The sequence below is a fragment of the Chrysemys picta genome, chromosome 1 (genome assembly GCF_011386835.1).
Source record: "Chrysemys picta bellii isolate R12L10 chromosome 1, ASM1138683v2, whole genome shotgun sequence".
Classification (NCBI taxonomy): domain Eukaryota; kingdom Metazoa; phylum Chordata; order Testudines; family Emydidae; genus Chrysemys; species Chrysemys picta.
In genome coordinates, this window is record NC_088791.1 from 243729266 (window position 1) to 243737033 (window position 7768).

The window sequence follows — 7768 nt, forward strand, 5'->3', positions numbered from 1 at the left end:
GTCAGTGGGAGTTCTCGCTCTTTCTCTAACACATGCACACGCATGCACATACACACTGTTGTGATGCTGTAAAACAAAGCAGCAAGTTCCTAGCATGAAGTCCTATGAGTAGACTTATTTTTGTTAAACCGAACAGTCCCTTTACAAAAGTCTACCAGTTAAATACTTCAGCTTTGTCTAGACTGGAATTTAAAGGTATTTTGTTAAGCCATGTCTACACTAGCACGTATGTCAGCAAACTTTTGTCGCTCAGAGGGGGTGAAAAAACACCCCCCAAGCGACATAAGTTTTACCGGCATAAGTGTAGTGTGCACAGCACTATGTTGGGGAGAGACGCTCTCCCACCAACATAGCTACCGCCGCTCGTTGAGCTGGTTTTATTCTGTCGACAGGAGAGTTCTCTCCAATTAGCATAACACGGCTACACGAGCACTCTTACAGCAGCACAGCTATATCAGTACAACTGTGCCCCTATAAGCTTGTAAGTGTAAACATAGCCTTAGCTAGCACATTCTAGCTAACATATTATAAAGGTCTAGAGTGAGCAAGGCAGTATATTCTTTAACATGTACTAAACTAGTTGAATTAAAGCTCAGCAGAAAGCCCAGGCTTCAACTCAACCAGCTAGCAAGTATGAAAATCTACTCAGTCTTGTCTACACTGACCAGGGGTTCTCAGGACAAATTTTTTGGTGCCCTCAGAGTGCGGCCACCAACTCTTGCTGGTGGCCGCTTTCACACTTTTTCCTAAAATACTTAATTAACTTTAGGAAAAACAAATAAATATCATAGAATCATAGAATATCAGGGTTGGAAGGGACCTCAGGAGGTCATCTAGTCCAACCCCCTGCTCAAAGCAAGACCAACCCCAACTAAATCATCCCAGAGAGGGCTTTGTCAAGCCTGACCTTAAAAACCTCTAAGGAAGGAGATTCCACCACCTCCCAAGGTAACCCATTCCAGTGCTTCACCACCCTCCTAGTGAAAAAGTTTTTCCTAATATCCAACCTAAACCTCCCCCACTGCAACTTGAGACCATTACTCCTTGTTCTGTCATCTGCTACCACTGAGAACAGTCTAGATCCATCCTCTTTGGAACCCCCTTTCAGGTAGTTGAAAGCAGCTATCAAATCCCCCCCATTCTTCTCTTCTGCAGACTAAACAATCCCAGTTCCCTCAGCCTCTCCTCATAAGTCATGTGCTCCAGCCCCCTACTCATTTTTGTTGCCCTCCGCTGGACTCTTTCCAATTTTTCCACATCCTTCTTGTAGTGTGGGGCCCAAAACTGGACACACTCCAGATGAGGCCTCACCAATGTCGAATAGAGGGGAATGATCACATCCCTCAATCTGCTGGCAATGCCCCTACTTATATAGCCCAAAATACCATTAGCATTCTTGGCAACAAGGGCACACTGCTGACTCATATCCAGCTTCTCGTCCACTGTAACCCCTAGGTCCTTTTCTGCAGAACTGCTGCCTAGCCATTCGGTCCCTAGTCTGTAGCAGTGCATGGGATTCTTCTGTCCTAAGTGCAGGACTCTGCACTTGTCCTTGTTGAACCTCATCAGATTTCTTTTGGCCCAATCCTCTAATTTGTCTAGGTCCCTCTGTATCCTATCCCTACCCTCCAGCGTATCTACCACTCCTCCCAGTTTTGTGTCATCTGCAAACTTGCTGAGAGTGCGGTCCACGCCATCCTCCAGATCATTAATGAATATGCACATAGACACGTCCAAATCATTGTAATTTATTTATTGCTACCTAGTAAATCTGTTGTGAAAAGTGATATTAACAAACATATAAATATCATTTTTCATAGCAGACTTACTCAGCCCCGGCAAGCCTGGGGACAAATTAAGCCCTGGATAGGGGGCCAAGGGAGGCAGCGGGGGGCTAGAGCCTAAAGCCCCACCACCAGAGTCTGAGGCCTGCTGCCATGCAGCTGGAGCCCAGGACTGGAGCCTGAAGCCCCGCACCCAGAGCCTGCCATCCCGCCACCCCAGGGCTGAACCCCAAAGCCTGAGCCCCATCACCCCTGGGAAGGTGGAGAACCCACTGGGTGCCTGCTCCTCCAGCTTTGTGCCCCAATTGTCTCCAGAGGGTGACAGAGCCCAACACCTGCTGGCAACCCAGGCAACCCAACACCAAGGCAGGGCATCCAGGAGCAACAGGGAGGGGAAGTGGCCACTACTTTGCCTCCCCTCCCGTCCCCCCAGCCCAGGAGGCTGTGGCCACAAGAAAAGTCCCTGGTGGCCGCATGTGAGAAACACTGCACTAGACGTTTAGGACATGTTATCTAACACATTCTAACAACTCATCTTTAAATCTTGATTTTGATAAAACTTTAAATTCTACAGTGACAGCACTATAGAAAGGCTAAATCGCTGTGCCTAACACACTACTACTTACAAAAACACACAGTTGGGGAAAAAGATCTTTGAATCTTTAACACCACCTCCATTCCTTCAATTAAGGGCTAAGACAACTCCAAATCCACATCTTTGCATCCTTCAACTGAGACTTCAGCAAAAAGTGAGAACATATAACACTTGAAATTCCTTATTTTCTACATAAGAAGGGGAGGCAGGAGTCAGTAGATGGGGGACATATTTACAAGTGCAAATAAGTATACAACCTCAAATTTGTTCCCTTCTGTAGATTGCCTTTTAGAAGGGACAGCCTAGGTTGTAAAGATACCATCTCAGCTATCTTAAAGATAGAATGTTTTAGAAAACTTCTTCATTGTGTTATTGTCAATAGTATTGCTTATTTTTAAATCTACCACTTTCTGAGTGAGATTTTATTGTAAAGGGTATATGTGATCACTAGAAATAAAGTGACCCTAAACCAAATCCTTTTTCTGAAGGTTGGAAAAGTTCAATTACTTTTTTTTTAAATTATTATTCCATTTTCACATGCCTCTGTACCTCCAGTTATTCCAGGACTGGAACCAGAAGTGTTGAAATATTATGAAACAGTCTGTTCTTGTGGTACTCCTGACTTGACCAAAAGAGGGAAGTACCAGGCATCTGAGAGTGAGAGAGATTTCCATGAGATTTCCAGCCCTATTTTAACAATCAATTTGAACAAGTTTTAGATAAGTATCCAAACTTTAGGATGCTTATACAAACTGAAACCAAGATGTTGAGGTTAACTTGTCATTGGTTAACTATGTCATTGGTAGATTCCGGGATCATTTCAATAATCATTTGCCAAGACAGCAGTGAGGAGAAAGAGATTTTGAGATGAAGTAGTGTTGTCTAGCAATTAGAACAGAGAATGGGACATCTGGACCTATGGAATCTATTACCAGCTCTTCCACTGGTTTGCCAACAACAAAAAGAAGAATTTGGCCTAAAGCGAGGTTAATACAACATTTTAATGTATTTTTGTTCATCTCTTTTCTGTTCTATGTTATACAGTTTCTTATACTGCCCTCATCACTGTAGTATCGGAGTGCGCTAAGTGATGTGACCAATATCTGTCACATGTGTGTAATACTCTCTCACCTTTTCCCCTTGAGGAGAATTGTGGGTGTTTTGTTTTGGGAGGATTTTGTCATTTGTTTTTTATTTTGACAATTGAAATTCACTTTTAGTTACATGGGCTAATGCTTCCTCATGCACTAGTAAACAATCTCAGTAATATGACCACTCATTACAGTGCTTTGTCTTTAGATCTGTGAGAAGAAATGGCCAATTTTGTTGTGTGGATTGTAAAATGCACAGACTGTGAGGTTCCATTGTAGTAGTAACAGTACAGTGCCCTTCCAGGGGGAGGGATAGCTCAGTGGTTTGAGCATTGTCCTGCTAAACTCAGGGTTATGAGTTCAATCCTTGAGGGGGCCACTTAGGGATCTGGGGCAAAATCAGTACTTGGTCCTGCTAGTAAAGGCAGGGGGCTGGATTCAATGACCTTTCAAGGTCCCTCCCAGTTCTAGGAGATAGGATATCTCCATTCTATGGCACCTTCCATGTGAGGTCTCAAAATGCTTAAAGAACATTAATGAATTGCTTCTAACCTGTTTCATGGGGTGGTAAATATTATTACACCCACTTTGCCCCTCACTTCTGTTCGATGAAACTGAGGCCAGAGAAATTAAACATTTTGTCCAAATTAACACAGGAAGGCTGTGGTTGAGCAGAATATAACCCGGGTTTCCTGATTGCCAATCCTGTACTTTAACTACAAAACAATTTGTCCTGCCAAATTATGTATTATTCAAACCTATATCCTTAAAAATGAGATTCGTGTGGGACTGTAATACAGGGTATTTGCTAATTTTAGAGCCTTTCCATAATATATATAAAAATTATCAGTTTCTCCACTCCCATGAATGATAATACTGCGTTGGCTATAAGCATCTTTGTTTTTTTCCTCTCACATTGTGGCTTAGAATTACAATGTGACAATTCACAAATCAGTGGGTGACAGTAAATGTCACGGTTAACACTAGCTGGAATTGTAAAAGGTCATTTTTTGTGTGTGTTAAAAACATGCTGGCTAAATTCTGCATCTAGCAGAAGGCATTTATAAGTTCTATTGTTTAAATCATTATTTCTTTCATTATGCAGTGATTCTGTGTCTGATTATTTGTTTACAGAAGCATAGGAAACCAATTAATCGAATTAAGCTCAAAATGCAAATTCCTAGTATTACAGGAGGAGGAGGATAAAATGTTCAGTGATTTTTGGGTTGCAAATTGTCACAAGTTAGTCATGTTCACTTCGCTGATGAATCTTCTGATTAACTGTATCCTCATCTCTTTCTTCCTTACTTGCATCTGCTGCGGGAGCAGAGTCAGAGTGAGCTATTTTCCTGATACGTATCTACATCTGTATCTCTCTTTTATCAGTAGTAATAATTGGATCTTGAAATATTTTGAGGTGCAATTTTAGTAGAATGTCAAAGCTCATAAATTTTCTGCAAGTGCTAGAAACCAAGATGTAGCAAGGAACACAATGTGATTCTGCAATTTTATCTTATTTATCCTTGAGACATCAGGATGTATTATCCTCATGTCACAGGTGGGGAAACTAAGGCACAGGGAGGTTAAGTGACTTACCCAGAGTCATAGAGGAAATGTGTGGCACAGCCAGGAAGATCTCCTGAATCTCAGGCCAGAGCTTTAGCAACCGACTATCCTTCCTCTCAATCAATTCATAGGAGGGGAGTTTTCAATTTTTTTCAGAGTGTGGATCACATCCTATTAGAGATTGCCTTATGGACCACCATCATTTCTGTTCGTAGTGGCACAGCAGACCTGTAGCAACTATACATATGAAAAAGTAATATTAGAAAAGTATTTGACGCACCTGTGTTTTCTTTTAATGTGGTTGAGTAGCTGGAAACTGAGCCAGATTTTACTTCAGTGGAGCTAAGTCAATTTACATGTGACCAGCACCATGTCGCTAGCTAGCTCTCTGTTGACCACCAGCAAATGCGCCAGGGGCCACAGTTTGAGAACTGCTGTCTTAGGACAAAAGGTATCTTGCTACCATTCTATAAGAGAGCACTTAGTTGTTGGGGAGCTGCAGAATGAAACAATGGCACTGTTAATAAGAAATTCACCGAACATTTGTTAATAAGGAAGTCATAATTTAACCAAAGATAAAATACCTTAAATGTCTACCCTTCAGTCTTCCACTCATTCATGTTACCCTGGAGCTCATTGGTAAAATTTAGAATCTCTCTAATGAGACAACTGAAGAGTGTGTGATTGAGGGTGAGGAAATATTTATCACATTACAGCCTTTTAACTTTCTATTCCTTTTCTCTTGATCGTTTCAGCCCTTACTACTAGAGCCCACCAAACTCCCAGGTTTGAATGCCCCTGAACTTCAAGGAAGTCTGGATCTGGATCCAAACTGTGCAGCTAGGACCCATTTTATGAATTCTAATCTCATCTATTTAAACAAAAACCCTCCTCTCAACCCTCCCAGGTCTTGCTTATAATGAGAATTTTAGGGAAGTCCCCCACTGTTGTTCTAGCACTAACTATCAGAGTGCCACTGTAAATTGGCCACCTCTGCTTTTACTACTAGCATATCATCTAGGCCTGCTCTGAGTAGGATTATATGATGCTATGGGAATAATGTCGGTAGCTGATCTATGTTGGGATCTTTATTTGAAAATGCACTAGCACCAGAATTTAGCCAAAGATTTCTTTATTAATCCAAAGACCAATTGGCTTTTATAGTTATCCCAATGTGCAGTCTAATCTTAGCTGTTATATCATTGTACCTAGGTTTAGCTATCAATCATAAGTATTGATCAGTTACTTACAACAGGACTAGGCCTGGCATGCTCAAACCCATGTTGGCTGGCTCCAACTGGACAGGCTGACACTAGCAAATGGCCCCATCTATTCTTTCCACTTTTGTATCTTATAATAAACAAGCCTACATGCCTATCACTCAGTGTCAAGTCTCCGCCTTTGTCAAAACTGGTTAGAACCATCTTTAACCAGTGGGCTGGCAAGTGCCCAGAGGTTTCCAGGACTCCCCTGACAATATTTCACTTGTCTCTATCGTATCTGCAAATGTCCCAGTAGTTTTACTCCCATAACTCATTCCTTTCTGTTAGTACCTGCTAACAAATGTGCTAAGCTTTGTTTCTCCTTTTTCCCAACAAAGCATGCTTTCTTAATTCTCAGCAGAGCCAATTAGCCCTGTGCATTCCTACAGTCTATGCCAACACTCCCACAATGGCTAGCGCCCATGGAATACACCAGTGCTGCAGCCAATGGTGGGAGATTTCCATAGTATTCTCATTGTAGATGCAACCCTAGATTCCATGAGCTCATTTATTCACCCAAAAATCTAGGCACAAGCACCTCTCTCCCACTTCCACATCTACATGCACTGCCTGTACCCTACACATCAAGGTCTGAAGCCTTTTGTGATGTTTCTGTATAAATGGCTATACAAAAACAGTCTCGTATTACTTTGCTTTGATTCTCTCTTGAGCTCAGTTCAAATCTGTTAATTTTCCTTTTCTCCTAGCCTGAATTCTGATTGTTGGTTTCCTCTCATCATTTTAACTTGTGTTATTTGTTATGAAATGTACACAAATTAAAAATGTCTTCAGTTTGCACATTTTTATGTTTCAGACTTGGGCACATGAATACAATTCTTTGTCTGTTAATACATCAAGCGTATATCTCTCATCAATTGCAGCTTTCTTTTAAAACTGTACCACATTATACCAAAGGGAACGATTAAGAAACAAAAAGAACAAACAGGAAAAAAAGAGAGAACTGATGACTAAGGACAAATCTGATCCATGCAGGTTTTTCTTTCCAAATGTTACATGAGTGCCAGCTCAAATATGTCTAGTCCCAAATTGTCAAGGAAAGGGAAGCTAAACTCAGAGACTCTGCCCCCTATTCTTAACTATTAAACATTCAAGCACTAGATGTGAGAGAAATTGGGTCTATGGTGGAGGCAGGGAGAGGAGGTTCATGAGTACGTTGTTAGTTTAACTAGGATTTTGGTGCTTTTGAAAAAAAAAAGTGGATAAAAAATGTAGAAAAGCCACCTCACAAATGATTTGGAACCATCCAAGTTTGTACAGTGCCAAGCCCAATGGGCTCCTGGTTCACCAAAAAACAGATAATGTTGACATTTATGTTGCTGTACCTCCTCTGCTGGGTAGGGGTGTGGTTTTGGTTTTTTAGAAAAACAAATGATTTCGATTTCTATTTTTAAAGAGAAATGTTGGGAAATAGTCTCTTTAATAGCAATTTTGTATGTTTGTCAGATTCTC

The 7768-nt window shown here is 41.3% G+C and overlaps 1 long non-coding RNA gene across 1 annotated transcript; it reads left to right on the forward strand.

Moving 5' to 3' along the window:
* The first annotated feature begins 1775 nt into the window (after window positions 1–1775).
* Window positions 1776–7111, forward strand: LOC135980798 (uncharacterized). Its single transcript, XR_010597698.1, has 2 exons — window positions 1776–3365; window positions 5792–7111. It is a non-coding gene; the product is annotated as an uncharacterized LOC135980798 (long non-coding RNA).
* Window positions 7112–7768: the final 657 nt, after the last annotated feature.